The 18175-nt window shown below is 38.5% G+C and overlaps 1 protein-coding gene and 1 non-coding gene across 2 annotated transcripts in view; one reads left to right on the top strand and one right to left on the bottom strand.

The window, feature by feature from the left end:
• Window positions 1-18175, top strand: part of NIBAN1 (niban apoptosis regulator 1) — a 151952-nt gene that overhangs the window by 35270 nt on the left and 98507 nt on the right. The gene's annotated exons all lie outside the window — the stretch shown is intronic.
• Window positions 7142-7214, bottom strand: TRNAM-CAU (transfer RNA methionine (anticodon CAU)). The gene has a single exon. It is a non-coding gene; the product is annotated as a tRNA-Met (tRNA).

Here is an 18175-nt window from a genome sequence, read left to right as displayed (position 1 = left end):
AGAGAGAGAGGAAGACACAGAATGTGAAGCAGGCTCCAGGCTCTGAGCTGTCAGCACAGAGCCCGACGCGGGGCTCAAACTCACAAACTGTGAGATCGTGACCTGAGCCGAAGTCGGACGCTTAACCGACTGAGCCACCCAGGTGCCCCTACTGGGATCAATTTCTTGTCTCCTTTCTTTTTCCTTCTTGTATTTGCCAACCCCAGTCATTTGGGTATTGTTCTAAGTGATGTCCAGAGTCAGTATAATGTCTAGGAAGTTTTCCCATAATGTGAACCAGAAAATAATTGGCACATAAGAAAGGGTAGATAGAAGTGGGTCCTTTTCTGTTGTATCTGTGTTTGCAGCATATTGCCCCTTTTATTTTTTAATGTTTTATTTTTGAGAGGGGGAGGAGAGAGAGAGAGAGAGAGAGAGAGAGAGAGAGAGTCAGAGCGTGAGTGGGGGAGTGGCAGAGAGAGAGAGGGAGACACAGAATCCGAAGCAGGCTCCAGGCTCTGAGCTTTCAGCACAGAACCCGACACAGGGTTCAAACTCACAAACGGTAAGCCACCCAGGCTCCCCATCATATTGCCCCTTTTAACCAGTTAGATGTAGGAAGTCAGTTCATGCAACCCTCAAGCAGAATGAGTGATGACATGTTCATGGTTTTTCTGTACCTTTTCCATCCAGAAATAGAGGGGGCATTCTCACAAATATTATCCATTTTGTGTATTAATTAAGAATATAGAATATACCTAAGCAATTTACTCACAGAACTAATAAGAACAATTTTTTTTAAATTATACAAATGTTTAGTTTAAATTTCTTGCCAAATGCTTGCTTTAATGAGTAAGTTAATATCAATCATATTATTGTTGAAAGGTTTTAAGACAATGCTAGTCCTCTCCCTAGCCCCTAAATAAAATAAATTAGGGTATTTGAGTTTACACTAATTAAGATCCTATATACTTACAAGTGTTTTCCTCAGAAAACCATTTAAATGCAGTACATTATAAGTTGTTTTCTTCCCTGTACTTTTAAGCCACTTGCCGCTGAGTGGTGTGGGGGAAGTTTGTGATATTACATGATCTGAAGAATTTTAAAAGTTCCAAGTCACTATGAGGCCTGTAAGAGTAATTTGGGAGGAATCTATTCACTGTAATGCTTCCTTGTTATCATTCACATCTGTCCCTGCATCCCACCTCTTGACATCACTATTGTATACTTAACGCTCAAATGGTCACATTAATGTAAATTATTTTCTTCCAAGCACTAATTCTGAATTACCATTTGCATACCGGGTATTTTCTCCTGAAGATCTTCTCAGAAACACTCCCGGAAGCAGACATTGGCCACTGAAAATTTTCATTTATTCAGCATTTCCCAAGTTCTATGTTAGAGTCTGGAGATACAAAGACGAATAAGATAAATCCCTAGCCACCAGAGGTTTACAGTCAAGTGTGGGAGACAAGAGTTCTAAATATGCCATAATAACAGTGGCCAGCACTTATTGAACATTGATCTTGGTAGATTTGGCGCTAAGCCAATCAAAGCACAAAAAAGTTAAGTAGCTTGCCTAAAGTCCTTTGGATGTCAAGGGGCAAAAGTAAGGGACTTAAATCCCAGTAGCCATTTTTAAATAACGTGTGATATATGCATTTAAAAATGTGCCCAGAGAGCTTTTGTGAGTTACAAAAAGGAAGCTTTAAATTCTACCTAAAAAGGTCAGAGAGGGCTTCCTAGAGGAAGTAATATTAGAATTGAGACCAGCAGAAGGAGAAAGGAGGGGAAGGAGGTGTTATGGGCCAAGGAACCTCAGTGAGAAGAAGCATGCTCTGACGGGTTGGTGGGGGGGGGGGGGTATGAATAAAGGAGAATCCTGGAGCTGATCACTTTCTGTCTTTCTGTTTATGTGGTTCTCTCTGCCTGAGATTTTTTTTCTACCTTCATCTCTGCCATCAGTTATTTCCCTGGGAAGTGTAACTCTCCTCTGTACTCTGAGAACCTTGTTATAACAGTTAGGTGGTCCCAGGGCAGTCTGCCTTGTACTGGGCGTGCTGTATCTCACCTCTGTCTCAGTACCAAATTGTGTTCTTTATAATTCTGTGGCTTCTCATACAGTTACATTTAATGGTAACCTACTACACATTTACTGAATATTGAATGATTGTTAATCAGGTCAAGAGAAGTAAAATTATTGGAAAAGTTGAATAAAAATAATCCATAATCCTTGTCAGATGGGATGGAGTCAATTTATTTCAGGAGTAAATAAGCCAGTAGATATCTGATAATGTAACCCACTCTGAGTAACTCGATTTGGTTGCTGCAGCTAACTTTAAAAAAGTTTTTTCTTAATTTTTAAATTTATTTATTTGAGAGACAGAGCACAAGTAGGAGGAGGGGCAGAGAGAGAATAAGACACAGAATCCAAAGCAGGCTCCAGGCTCTGAGCTGTCAGCACAGAGCCCAACGCGGGGCTTGAACTCACAGACTGTGAGATCATGACCCCAGCCGAAGTTGGATGCTTAATGTAACTGACTGAGCCACCCAGGCACCCCTGTCGCAGCTAACTTTTACAGATACAGTTTATTAGCTGGCCACAGACAGTAGTCATGATTACTGGGGTGGTCACTGGGGTGAACCCTGAAATTCTCCCTCTAAAATTTCATTTATATTTGACATCTGGGGCCTGTCAGCACTCTGTCATTTCTCATTAGTGAAAAGAATGTTTTCACTTTAGAACTCCACCAGAATCCTTACATTTTTTAAGGAGAAAGCTTAACAGGATTTAAAAATACATTTATACTGACTTTGTTCTGTCAAAACAACCACTTGAAAGCTGAAAAATACGTTCAACATACTTTTGTATTTATATCCCAGTTTGAATTTCTGTTTCGGTTCAGAAGGAAAGATTTCATTTGATTTTATCAGAAAGAAAGAAAACAGAGAGAGATACAGATGGAGGGAAAAGAGGGGAGGAAGAGGGGAAAGAAAAAGGAAGGAAGGAAGGATGGAAAGAAGGAAGGAAAGAAGGAAGGAATCATAGTTATTTTGATATCATACAGATGTAACTGGAGAATTTTGGAGACATCCTGATCTTCTTATTCTCCATTACCTGTCACAGACAACCCCCCCACTAAAAAATTCTAACTCCAAAATGTCTTGTCTTCTTGTCTTGTCCTCTTCCATGTCAGTGTCTGACTTCAAGCCTTTGTGAGCTTTTGCCAGGATCGTTACAGGTTGTAACGGATTTCCCTAACTTTGTTTTTGTGTGTACCCCAAACCATTCTTGACATGTTTGTGTAAATCAGAGCATGTCACTTCCCTGTTAGAAGTTCACCAAAGGCTCCCTGTTAACCTTATAACTGACTCCTGCCCACCTCTCTAGCCCCACCTCATGACCTTCTTTCCAGTTACCTTGAGCTTTTAGCTTTTGCCCGGACTGACTTGACAAACCTTTACGTGCCTGTCAAGTTTCAGTCCAAGCCTTACCTCTCTGTCAAGCTTCCCCAATTCCTTCAGGCTGGCTCAGATGCTCCTTACCACACTGCAGGAGCTTCATATATGTTATACTACTTAGTTCTCCCAATAGCTGTTTAAAGTGGGTAGTCTGTGTCCCCTTGTTACAGGTAGGAAAAGTAAGGCCCAAGGAGCTTAAGTGATTTGCCTAAGGTCACACAGTAAGACACTAAGTGGCAAGTTGGGATTTGAACCCCATTCTTTGTGTTTCAAGAGGCTGAGCTCTCTCTGCTACACCTCCCTCTGTTGCTGTAGCTTCCCCTGACGCTGGTGTAGACTTTGTTATGGCATTCATCACAGGTACGTCTGCACTTACTGGGAACATCAGCCCACCTTTCCTCTATCTCCAAGGATTAATGCAGTGTCTGACTCATGACAGGCAGTTAAGAAATATTTCTTGAGATAATGAGCGAACCAAACAGTATCCAAACAATATACAATACAACCAAACAGTATCCAAACAGTATCCAAACAATCAACAATATACAATATCCAACAATATACAAACAACTGTCTGGGAGCAAATAATCTCACTTGATCTTTTCAGTGTGGTGGTATAGAGAAGCTGAAGAAGGTGAGACGTAGTGATGGTGACTTTTTGAAGTAGAAGGGCTTTTGGAGGACCTCCAGAACCATCTTAGGAAGGAGCTTTAAATCTGCTGCTGAAAGAAGTCAGGAATGAAGACCTACATGATTTTACTAGATTTTTGAATGTTTGTACTGCCTAGCATTTATTGCTTCCTTAGGTCAACTTACAATTATTCCTTGGGGTGCCCGCGTGGCTCAGTCACTTAAGCGTCCAACTCTTGATTTCAGCTCAGGTCATGATCTTACGGTTCATGAGTTCAAGCTCTGCATCGGGCTCTCTGCTGTCGGCGCAGAGCCTGCTTTGGCTCCTCTGTCTCCCTCTCTCTCTGCCCCTCCACCTTCCCCCAAAATGTTTTTTTAAACATTAGAAAAAATTTTAAACCCAGTCCTTATAAAGAAATGTCCCTATGCAAGTAACAAAGGGGCACAGGAGGAATAGGAATCGGATGGAGAAGAGTCTCACAGTGTGGCTTCCTGTGAGTTTCTTTATTTGAAAATATTTTTGCGTTAACAGTTTACATTAACAGAAAATATTTTTATATTAAGGGTGGACTTTTGTTAACATGACTTGGGAGACTGAAGAATATCCCTAATCCCTGAAACCTGTAAAATGTTCACTTATTTAGAATAAGGGTCTTTGCAGATGTGATTAGGTTAAGGTTCTTGAGAGGAGGTGATTAAATGCAATCACATGTGTCCTTATAAGAGAGAGGCAGAGGGAGATCACACACCTACACACACACAAACAAGAAGTGTGGCCTTGATGACACCTTGATTTCATCTCAGTGACACGAATTTTAGAGTTCTGGCCTCTGTGATGGTGGGAGAATACGTTTCTATTATTGGAAGCAAATAATACGTTTCTATTATTTTTAAGTTTTTGGTAGTCTGTTACGGCAACCGCAGGAAACTAGTACATAGTGAGAGACAGCAGTCTGGCAATATGATAAATATGAGACCCCACAAACAGAGAGCTCCCTGGGGTGGCTCTTCATCCCACTTACTCCGGAGAGCTTTCTACTTCCACTTTCCAGGGGATCAAAAATAGAGAGTGTCTGCCTCTAGAACTGTACTCCCCAAATCTGTGAACACTCCAGTGATTTTTCTCTCCCATGATCCGCTGCTCCCAGTGTCCGTCACGGCTCAGGCAGTGCATATATCCATTCCTTTTGAGTGCATATGGCTTTCACTGCCTGGTGACGGAATCTTGGGAGCACAGCTATATTTGGATGAGGCCAGTTATAATTGGGCAAGCTCACGTTATTGAATTAGCTTAGCCTAAGTGTAACCTTTAAATAGATTCAACTCCCCTGTTTTTGTGTCTATCACAAGAGTAGGTTTGATTAGGAAATAGCTGTGATTCCTTCCAACTCTGAAATCCTATGTCTCTCTGGTTAGTCTGTGTTTGCTTTCAACCGTGAGCCTGTAGCCTTTCTCTCTGTGTAGCTTCTTCTTCAAGACGCGAGCTGAGCTCTCTCTCAGCTACATAAGTTCCTAGAGAAGGAGGAATGTTTTTCTTTCTGGATCCCAGGTCCCAGTCAAAGCTTAAAAAACAACCTTAGCTCTTGACTAATTTGGAATCCTTGGATTCGGACTTTGCAATTTACCTACCTAGGCTTTCTCTGGTCCTAGGTACTTACATCTCACCCAGCATTTGTGAACAGAGCATGATCAGACCAGTCTGAATTCTTGCAAACTTCTCTTCTCTTTTTCATATGTTTTTTCTTTTAATACATTACCAGTGTGTTGCTTACTTTAGGCCTCAGTCGCAATCAGGTCAACATAGATTGTTTACCCTTTCATGGACCAGTGAGTTCTCAATGTCCCCACTTCTCACAATGTCGAGGAGGAGGCTGCTCTTAGACCCTCATCTCTGCATCATTATGACCAGCATTGGCTGGCGTTCACCAGAATACTTGGAACACATTTTTTTTGTAAACAAGTTTCGAGCACTTGCTCTAAGCCAGATATTTCATATAGTTGGTGTTCAAACTATACATTAGAATTAGTTTCGATTCTTATTAAAACAGGAATAAATAAAAATGAAAAATAGAAAATAAAGAATAGAGAATAAATAAAAATAAAATATTGTCATTAAGAAGGCAAAATGGGGGCGCCTGGGTGGCTCAGTTGGTTGAGCGTCCAACTTTGGCTCAGATCATGATCTCACGGTTCGTGGGTTCGAGCCCTGCATCAGGCTCTGTGCTGACAGCTCAGAGCCTGGAGCCTGCTTCGGTTTTTGTGTCTCCCTCTCTCTCTGCCCCTCCCCCACTCACGCTCTGTCTCCCTGTCTCAAAATAAATAAACATTAAAAAAAAAAGGCAAAATGATCACACAAACAATAGAATCACATAAATGCTGTTGAAATGTTGATGTAAAGAGCCCTGGATACAAAAACCAATAGACCTTGATTCTGATGCTGAACAGGACACTTGCCATGAATGTGAATTTATGAGCATTAGTTTTCTTATGTGCCTGGTGGGTCTATGGAGACTCTACTTGGTGAAGCTCTTGTATGGCTATGTAATGTAAATGTATGCAAATGTGCCCAATATTATCTCTGGTATATAGTGGGAGATTAGTACAAGATTCTCTAGTTGAAATAATACAAGAGAAGAAGATTTACAGGAAAGAGAGATCACAGGTATTTGAGGGGATCTAATGGGGCTTTGCAGAAGATATATTTAAGATAGGTCAGACTGGTGATTCCTCAGGGCAGGAACCTTCCAAATTACTTTTTTTATCCTTTGTATTGTGTACATAGACTGTGTTTAATATCCATTGAATTAATGGACTTCGAAGGATTGTTAGGATTCTGAAGGGTTGAAATGGACTTGGAGAAAGGGCATTCTAGGTAGAGGGACATGGGAAGGTACTGGTCATGGTGGCAGAACAATAGTCTAGTTTGACGGGAATGTAGGGAAGTAGTAGAAGTAAGAGTAAAATGTAAGCTGGGAATATTTCATGGGTATTGGAAGGGTTTTCAGTGTTAAACTTGGCAGTTTGTATTTAATTCAGTCTAGTTACTTTTGTTTTTTTTAAGTAGGCTTCATGCCCAATGTGGGGCTCAAACTCACGACCCTGAGATCATGAGTCACATGCTCTACCAACTGAACCAGCCAGGCATTTCCAGTCTAGTTACTTTTTAAAATTCCCCTGTGTAGGGGCACGTGGGTGACTCAGTTAAGTGTCTGACCTGATTTTGACTCAGGAAATGATCTCACGATTCAGTTCATGAGATCAAGCCCTGCATTGGACTCTGCCCTGATAGTCTGGAGCCTGCTTGGGATTCTCTCTCCCTCTCTCTTTGCCCCTGCCCCACTCTCTCTGTCTCTCAAAATAAAATAAAATAAAATAAAATAAAATAAAATAAAATAAACAAACAAATAAATAAAATTCCTCTATGTCCAAACAAATTTTGGACAGCATTTTTGTCATGTTTTCTGGTTTATTGAGAGTTTTCCATTGTAATTGCCATCTGATGTGTTTCTACTTTTGTTGGAAGGGTTTGGGCAGTCCTTGGCATGAATAAAGAGATGCCTTTTCTATATGCTAGAGAAAACAGATATAAAGAGACTGGTGCTAAGAAGGAATAGAGAGGCAGATAAGTTTTTCTTTGATTATGCCCAGACTCTGTCTTTCTTAAATCCTATACCAAACATTAATAGCTTTCAAGACTCTTGAAAGACAAATCATAAAATTCAAGTCAAAGAAGCCAAATATTCAAGAGGAAAGAATTCATGATTTTTGGATGAAATTGGCGATCTGTAGCCACCAATAAAGTAGTCAAGTGTATTTGAACCTATGATTTTCCATATGCTGGATTATTTGAAGGAATAATGCAAAACAGTTTTAGGGTTTTGAAGCAGTGTTGTCCATATTTCATTTTATAATTAGGTATTGTATTTCAAATATTAGTATTCCTGAGGGAGGTGATACTAAGAGGCAGAATCACCTGGGAAGTGTATTGAGCTATCTGGAGAGAAGGGTGCTGAAGACAAACTTGACTGTGGTATTTCACTGACTTGCATATGACCTCAATTATAAGGTCATATGTACCATTAAGAAAAAAAGTGCTGCCAACGATGTTTAACAATCATCCTGCATTACACCTGAATTGACCATCCTGGCTTATCATTGCTTTGACGTTTCTTGCATCTCTTCCGAGGTATCTGGCCCTTTTGCCTGCTTTCACTTGTACTGCTTGGCATGTGGTAGACAGTACTTTTCATGGATCTTTGTAACAAAATGCAACTCAACCTCCCCTATCTCTTGTTTAGATCCCATACAACCATTAACTGTTGCTTTGCAATCAAAGAGGGAATTGTGGTTATTTTTCCAAAGTTAAATATTTATTCCATTAATGTTAAATTTATCCTGCAACCCCATTCGCCTGCCTTTCTATTTACACAATAGTTTTTGTTTTGATGTTGAATCAGTATAATCTTTTAAAGACATATAAAAATGGCAATGAAATCCAACACTAGCTATAAAACAAAGCCCAGTTATGGCGACTGCAAAATGAATGGCTGTGACCAAGTTCATGCTCGTGGAACCAGGTCATAATAGCAACTTCATGGCAGACAATTGTAAGACCCCATTGATTATAAGACACACTCCCAATGTAGAATTGTTAAAATGTGGAGAAAATGTGCATTTGAGGAGCAAGGAAGCACATTTGCATCAAAACGTGGCCAGAGACCCTCTTACCTCTTGCTGAAGTATTGCATCTATCACTAAAGACTAAATTAGTTGAGTCACATCCCCTTATGGTTCTGTTTTGCTGATGTGCATTAACATATGTCCTAAAACCATCGTGTACATTTGGTGACCACATTCCTCTTACCAAACAGCTCTGCCAGGAGGGAGGCTGAAGCCCTGAGCATCCATACCCTTAAACTTTGTTTCCCAAGTTGGTACCTGTATATTTATGTGTAGAGGTATCATACGCCTAATTTGCCCTTGCTCCCTTCCACCCATAATATGCACCAGTTAGGAGTTTATTCAATGGATGGTTTTGTGCTTTTCTTGTCTGATTGACTTCTTGCCGGTCCTCATTTAGTAGAGCATGTCTTTCCGTGTACATACAGGAAAACCTGTGTTGAAATCACATAACTTACCCCCCCTGAGTCAGTTTCATTCTTATCACTTTGAGCACGCTCATTTCAGGCATCCCGATACTGCAGAGTACATCCCCACAAACAGAGATGTGGGAAACCTGCCAAGAGAAATCAAACTGTCAGTTGTTTTATCTTCCAGGAGGAAGGTTGATAGATACATCTATATTTTGGCAGCCTTGACTCTAAATTGAATGCAACTCAAACTTTCCTCTCAGTAGTCTGTCTAGAACTTCATCTCTGAAGACTCTTATTTCATTGTGGATCATTTGAAACACAGATATATTTGATTTTTACCCTACCCCTTTTCCTCCAGCCACTTACTGGTTAAAAAACAAAAACACAAACACTGAGCAGGACATTGTGAAAGAGGATAAGGAAAGGCCCAGAAAACTGGATAGTCCTGAAAAGTCTGCAGGAGACGAAGTGTAAGAGAGATAGAGCTGTGGCTTTGGTCACTGAGCATGAAAGTGGACAACTTCAGCGGGACCTGGGTGTACGGATCCTGTGGATGTTCCCTGGACTTCTCTTGGGGTTGGAAGAGTTCTTGATTCCTGTTTTTTAAATATTACTCCTATTGCTATCTCTGGAGGTTTGCTTCTGCTCTCATCTGCTGGGTGTGGTCTCACAGCTAGTTAGAAGATGAAAAGTGATGGTGTTTTAAACACCAAACACAATGCTCAGTACAAATGAGACAAATCTTCCTATTGGCATCTCGTGATAATCTAATCTAACAGGTATACTCTTTAACACTTTTGACTAAGCATTCATGGAACTGACATATATTTTGTTTGTTTGTTAAATGTTTTTTTGTTTTTTTGAGAAAGAGAGAGAGAGAGCAGGGGAGGGGCAGAGAGAGACAGAGACAGAGGATCTGAAGTGGGCTCTGTGCTCTGACAGCAGAGAGCCTTATGTGGGGCTTGAATTCACAAACCTCGAGATCATGACCTTAGCCGAAGTTAGATGCTTAACCGACTGAGCTACCCAGGCACCCCTGTTAGTTTGTTTTTAAAGTTTGTTTGTTTGTTTGTTTGTTTGTTTGTTTAGAAAATGAGTGGGGGAAGGGCAGAGAGAAAGGGAGAGAGAGAATCTCAAAAAGTCTCCACACTGTCAATGCAGAGTGCAGTGTGGGGCTGGAACTCATGAGAGATCATGACCTGAGCTGAAATCAAGAGTAAGATGCTCAACCAACTGAGCCACCCAGGTGCCCAGAAACATTTTAAATATTATGATTTTAGGGTAGTTGAATATTTAAAAGGGAATAAAAGTAATTATTTGTTAGATAGCCTGACTTTTTTTTAATTGGGTTTTTGGAATGCTAAAAATATTTTGTATTTTATATCATGATCAAGTGTGGTTGTACAATTATAAACATTTGTCAAAACTCATTGAATTGTACTCTTGAAATTAGTGAATTTTATTGCATGCAAATTATGCTTTAGTAACACTGATTAAAAGAGTAAAGTATTTTGGGATTTAGAAAGGACTCACTAGAATTCCAAGGAGGGGACTTTCTATAGACAACCCATGACACCAAGGTCATAGTTGGGAGCAGAAATTACATTACACTGAACTGTTAAGGAAATGATTTTGTGTCATTGTATTTTACATGCTTATTATACTTCCCAGTATGTGTGAGATCTTTCCACAGTGACAGTTACTTGTACGTGTGCAGGTGGAGTGGGACAGCAGCAAGGGCCTGGGGAAAATAAGGGAGTGAAGAAGGTAATCAGTGAGGATGGAGAGTGGGGGGGCCTGTTCCTTTTTCTACTTTGACCTGCATCAATTCATTTATTACAATTGTGTGCACATAATAAACATGTAATATATTTTGACAGAATCATGTGTTAAAATTGTAATATAGAAGCAAAAAAAATGAGAAAAATAATTAAGCCAAAATTGGTATTTTTATGTAATTACTGGTTTTTTAAAATTGGGACTACATGTTTAAAATAACCCAAGCACAGGGTTATAGTTGAGCTAAATCAATTGCTTATTTCAACTGTCTGAATGGTCTCGAAAATGATGGCAGAATTGATGCTTTTCCAGGGATTACTATTGATTACTACTACTCTTAAAATGACTGGATTGATTATGCCATGCTCTGGCAGTTAATGGGACACCTATTTGCCTTGATTTTTAAATACGAGTTTAATAATGCAGAATGGTTTTATATGTGTAGTTGTGTACTTTCTACCCAGGGTTTTTAAACCTTTCCTAAGCAGGTTATTATTTGTCTGTGCTGTTTCTCTGGAGAAAGTTTCTCTATTACCCATTTAAAAATACAGTATGTCTACAAAGCATAGCCCTTTATAAAAATAGAAGGGAAAAATTTCATCCATGGGCCTATTATTCAATGGTAACCACTGTTACTGTTTTAATATAGGTCCTTCCAGTCTTTTTTTCTCTGCCCATCTGGTTTTGTTTCTTTAACTTCTTTGTGATCTCTCTATAAAAGTCTATGTTCACTTTTCTGTTGGTGTTGCTTACTTTTATGATGTGCATTTTTACATGCTATGTTAGTTTCCTTTCACAAATATATTTTAATGTTTGCATTCAACTTAAAATATGCCATACTTTATTTCTAAGATCAGGAAATACATTACTTTTTTATGGAAGAAAATTTTTACTTGCTTCAACTTTTATATAACTTCAAAGTAGCAGATAAACTACCAAGTTTTATAACAATTCAGATATCTAAGGTCAAAGTACTGAATTTTTAAAAATCCCAGATGGTTATATAATCAAAAGAAAGATATTCTTATTTTACATTTAAATTGTTTCCCTTTAGGGGCTCCTGGGTGGCTCAGTCAGTTGGGCATCTGACTTCGGCTCAGGTCATGATCTCATAGTTTGTGAGTTCAAGCCCCGTGTCGGGCTCAGTGCTAACAGCTCAGGGCCTGGAGCCTGCTTTGGATTCTGTGTCTCCCTCTCTCTCTGCCCCTCCCCCGCTCACACTCTATTTCAAACCTGAAAATTAAGAAAAAAATAAAAAAATAAAAAAAATGTTTCCTTTATATTTTTAATGATTTAATGATTTACAAGTATTTTGAGGGGAAATACAACTTCTTTCTTTTTGTTCTCTCTTGATTATCTTCTCAGTCTCTTTAAATAGCCATAAACGACTAATTGGTTGAGTTATGCATCTTTGTGATAATCTAGTCATGGGCTGAGTTTCTTTCTTAAGATAAAGCCCTTGATTTTCCATTTTTACCCATCTTGTGGGTTTCCTACTCTTCAATCCCCTCTTGTTGACGGCTCAAAACCACTTCCTCTTTCAAGTTTGCCTCATTTCCTGTCCATTCATTTTCCTGGCTTTGGTTGGCAGGTCTTATTTATTTAAAACCATAATATATATATATATATATATATATATATATATATATATATATGTGTGTGTGTGTGTGTGTGTATATATATATGTATATATATGTATATGAAAATAACTATATATGGTATATATAAGATATATGTGATATATATATATGTGTGTATATATTCTTTTCTTTCTTTCTAGTCCTGCATAACTGAGACAAAACTTTTCATTTTTCCTTCCTAAGGGAATTTCCTTCCATCTGGAGATTATTTTTGAGTATGTGTGGTTTAAAAAATTGTTTTTTGGTTATTGTTTAATGTTTGTTTTATTTATTTGTTTATCTAAAGATTATTAAAGAACCTGTGACTCATAGAAGGCATTGTGTATTCAGATATATTTTATGCTCATTACCTAGGATGTTTACAGAATGTCTTCCACCGCCCCCCCCAGGAAGTTCAAAGGCAGCTGCTTTGTACACCTCACCTGCTGCCATTACCCAAATATAGACAAGTCCAAGCACCACAGACACCCTGCACAGAAAACAGGAAAACAGATGACAAAATATCTCACTAATTTTCTTCTTAATGGTCTTTCTTTTAAAATTATTTCCAGCATAAATTTGAACCTTTTGTTTTCCTAATAGGTAACAAATTTCCAATATTCACGCTGTTTAAACTCAATTCTTACCCCCTTCATGCTGAGTTGGATTAAATCAACCAATTATTTTTGTGACATGTAAGCATGGTCTTAATCTATATGTTTACCTTACAACTTTCTTTGTAAATGTATAGTTTTGATGATTTGCTCCCAGTGGAACAGTAAAGCTCAGATTGGATTTAGAGAAAAGGAATAAAGTGTTCCTGTTGTGAGCCTCAGGCTGCTGCGAGGTTAGTTTGATTCATCAACAGATGAGGACAGTCCAATTTGTACTAGGTATCTATTATCTATTTGTAGGATTTCTTTCTTTCTTTCTTTCTTTCTTTCAGTAGCTTTCATGCTCAACATGGGCTTGAACTCACAACCCTGAGATCAAGAGTTGCATGCTCTACTGACTGAGCCAGCCAGGTGCCCCTGTACCAGATATCTAAACGCTTAAGATTACCTATTTATTTAATTTTTTTTGCAATTTGTCTCATACTTAATCAGTATATAGCTAAATATATTGCTTTCTGACAAATTAGTATTTATTGAAAGCCTATCTGGTCCCCTGATGAGGGGAAAATAAACTCATAGTATGAAAGAAACAGTTTTGGAATAGAGTTTTCTAAAGAATTATAAAGGTACTTACAGGTTTAAATGTTGGTATAAATGTTCTATTTGTTTGGCAAACTAATTTCCCATCTGCTTTCCCCTTAGTCCTGGGAAGAGACTAAGAACAGGTGGTAGAGATTGAGAAGATGGGCAGGGAAAATGCATCCAGTATAGAACTAATATTGCTAATATTACAGTGTCAATCTAACAGATATTTATCAAGGCATACTATGTGCCTGGTACTGACCTTTCTAGGCTCTTAGGAGTCAGGGACAAGAAATGCACTTTCAATGAGCTATGGAGTTATATAGCAATAGACAGTAGGAAATCTGTGACAGAATGTAGCAGAGGTTGGGATTCTCACACATGTGAGAATCATTGGGGTGTATACAGCCTGTGCAGTGGGATTGTGTTTCCAGAAAGAGTGGCTGATTAAGAAGCATATAGGAGGTGAGGAATCTGGAATACTGTTCAAGAGGTTTGATGGTGAAGGGAAAAAAAGAGCGCAATTGCCTGAGAGGTAGGTGAGTACTTTTTTTTCCTTCAGAACTTGAGCACATTTTGGGGCTTGAAGTAAAACCCAGTGAAAAGGAAGATAATGACAATCCAAGAAAAGGTACATCATTGATGGGGTAAGCGTTTGGAGGAAGTGGATTGGGATGTCTTCCTTTTGAGACAGGCTGGAAAAAGGAAAAGTATAGTGGACAAGGGATGAACTTGAGAATGGATAGGAGAGAATTAAGGTTTATCTTTATTTTCTGGAAAGAGGAAGTCTTCTGGGAGTAAAGGGAGAGCGGGGAAGGGAGCCTGAGGATACTGATGAAGGTGCAGTAGTTGCTTTGGAGAGTGGACAAGGCAGTCACCGAGCATGAGAAAAGGCTTGCTAAATAGTGCTGAGTCCAGCCCAGTCTGGAGCTCATTTGTTTGTAGTGGAGCCAAACAGACAGCTTTGCTCTCTCTTCTGCACTGTTGGGACGCCTGCAGGGATGCTATTAAATACCAAACTGTCCTGATCATAAGACTCAACTGGAAGAATATATTGAGAAGACAGGATTTCCATTCAGTCTTAGTACATTCTCATTCAGTGGGTCTGAGGTAGGGAATAGAATTTTCTATTTTTCTAGATCCCTTAATTTTAAAAAAGAATATGTTGCAGTGACTACAAAAATTGTTTTAAAAGGAAGGCTTTTGATAAAAGGTACAGAAACTCAAGCTGAACCACACTAATTTAATGAATCCTTAATGAAACACAAATCTTGATGTTTTTATTTAATAATGGACTAATTATAGTTGGGGGCAAAAATGGCAAACAAAATCAATTTACTCTATCCATATATTTTCCAGATCTGTTAACTAGGAATCTAAAGTCTTTTTCTAAACTGAAATAACCCATTGGATTTAATTCTCACATGTAATTAAAACGTGCCTTCATGTTGGGGCTTAATAAACTCTAGAATGGCAATTGCATGGTATAATGAGGAATTTTAAACTTTGTTGCAGAAGATATGATTGAGTACATAGAAAATCCAAGATAATTTAAAGATAAATTAATTTAAAGAGTTTTTTTTCTTTTAAGTTTCTGGGTATAAAACAGTGTGGAGGTTCCTCAAAAAATTAAAAATAGATCTACTCTATGACCCAGCAATAGCACTTGATGTCCATCAACTGATGAATGGATAAAGAAATTGTGGTTTATATACACAATGGAATACTATGTGGCAATGAGAAAGAATGAAATCTGGCCTTTTGTAGCAACGTGGGTGGAACTGGAGAGTGTTACCTAAGTGAAATAAGTCATACAGAGAAAGACAGATACCATATGTTTTCACTCTTATGTGGATCCTGAGAAACTTAACAGTAGACCATGGGGGAGGGGAAGGAAAAAAAAAGTTAGAGAGGGAGGGAGCCAAACCATAAGGGACTCTTAAAAACTGAGAATAAACTGAGGGTTGATGGGGGTGGGAGAGAGGAGAAAGTGGGTGATGGACATTGAAGAGGGCACCTGTTGGGATGAGCACTGGGTGTTGTATGGAAACCAATTTGACAATAAATTTCATATATAAAAAAATAAAGTTTCTGGGTATAAGACAAACATATCGGAGTTAAGAGCTGGTAATAACCAATTAAAAATGTAAAAGAAAAAAGATTCCATTCATAAGAACAAGACAAATCCATATGAAATTGGGTTTAGGAATAAATCAACAAATATGTGCAAAAATCTTCATGAATAAAAATGACAAAATGTCATCACAGAGCATTAAAGAAGGCTTGACTAAATGAAGAGATATGCCATGCTAATGAATGAGAACAGGGCTGCTGTCTACAATGACTCAAGATGTTCATAGCAGGAGGCTCCTAACTAAAGAAGGGTTAGCAGAGGTCAAAACCAGCCTGTGCTGCATTCTTCACTCATGTGAGGCTGGCTGTAGGAAAGGGTAGCTTTTCCTAGTTTGCACGTAAATGCTGTCTGGGCTAGCAGCAATCTTAGATGGGAAGATTATATCATAAAACTATCGGCGTCATAATAATCACAGATTCACTGTTTTTCCAATCAAAATCCTGACATTGTTTTTCTGTGGGACTTGACATAATTCACTCTATGGAAGAGCATTGGCTAAAGAATATCTAAGACAATTTGAAGAAGAACCAAGTGGGAAGACTTTACACTCCTGATGGCAGAAGTTCTTATTTTTTTAAATGTTTATTTATCTTTGAGAGATAGAGTGGGGGAGGAGCAGAGAGAGAGGGAAACACAGAATCTGAAGTGGGCTCCAGGGTCTGAGCTGTCAGCACAGAGCCCAACATGGGGCTCGAACTCACGAAGCGTGAGATCGTGACCTGAGTTGAAGTCAGATGCTTAACCAACTGAGACACCCAAGTGCCCCCAGAAATTCGTATTAACACTATAATAATTAAGACAGTATGGTACCAATAGCACAGGGATAGACAATAGACCAATGGAATAGACTAGAGAGCTCAAAAGCAACCTATTCAAATATGCAAACTTGGAATATATCAGAAATAGGCACATGTTGGAAGAAATGCAAAATAAATATTGCTGGAATAATTAGTTATCTGTAGGGTAAAGTATGGATTCATGGCTCATAGTCCACACAGAAATTAATTCCAGGTTGTAAAAAGCCTTGTGCTAACGTCCTTTTAGAAGAACATGAGGGAGAATATCATTATGAAGACAATAGCAAGGAAGGATTTCCTAAACCAGACACTAAAAACACAAACCAGAGAGAATAAGATAGTTACATCTGACTTCATTAAACTTTAAAGCTGTTCTTCAACACTGTAATCCAAGGGAAAAGACAAGCCACAGATGGGGAAAAGACAACAGAAATGTTTTTATCTGAGAAGGATTCATACCTAAAATTGACAGATAATGCCTATGTATCAGTAAGAAGAAGATGTGTGGAGAAAGGATGTGAATTCATAGAATAAGAAACCTGACTGGCCAATAAATATATGGAAAAGTGCTCAACTCACTATTACTTTGATAAATGTAAATTAAGGTACCATTTTCTACAGATCAAAATAGACAAAAATGTATAAGTGGGACAATACTTAGAGTTTCTAAAGATGTGGGAGGAAGGAAGTTCTTATACTCTGCTGGTAGGGTGTGAATTACACAGCTTACCACCACCCCCCCCCGCCCCCCGCCATCCCCCAGAGAGAAATTTGGCAATATCAAGTGCAGATGAAGGTGCTCGCACTTTGCCCCAATATTCTATACATACACTCTAGAGAAACTAATGCTTATGACCCATATACATTCACAACAGCATTGATTAGAAGAGCAAAAGAGGAAATAAGTGAGAGGCCCATCAACAAGGAGACAGATAAATCGTGAGATGTGTTAGAAGTATAGATATCCGTTAAAATGAATACACTAGAAATACATATCACACATATACATGATATACATATACATGACATATACGTGATCTACCTATCTGCCTTAAGCAAGCTGCAGAATGACAGGCAAAGTTGTCAGAAAATATGCATAACAATGCTATTAGTTATACATGGATATATGTATTGATATTTACCTATGTTGTAAGAATCTAAAATGACTTATAGGAATAAATACCGCTTTGAGTATAGTGGTGCCTAGTCATGTTGTGGGGCAGGGTAGAGGGGGCTACAAATGTGGCTGTAATGTTTTATTTAATCTTTTGTTAGCAAACATGGTATATGTTAAGATTTTGTTTAGCTGGATGGTAGGAATATATATTCTTCACTTTATGTTCTATATGCTTGAAATTGTTCATAATTAAAGAAAACACAGACATAGGCACAACCTTCTTATTAGTGGCAACACATCTCACCTCTTGACTCATATAAAGTAGGAAACAGAGAAGAGGGCAGAAAAACTTTGTTGAAGACATTTCAA

This window comes from Panthera pardus, unplaced genomic scaffold (assembly GCF_024362965.1).
Source record: "Panthera pardus isolate Hobbes unplaced genomic scaffold, ASM2436296v1 HiC_scaffold_21, whole genome shotgun sequence".
Taxonomy (NCBI): domain Eukaryota; kingdom Metazoa; phylum Chordata; class Mammalia; order Carnivora; family Felidae; genus Panthera; species Panthera pardus.
The sequence above is the reverse complement of the archived record's forward strand: the minus strand, read 5'-3'. Positions and strand labels throughout refer to the sequence as shown.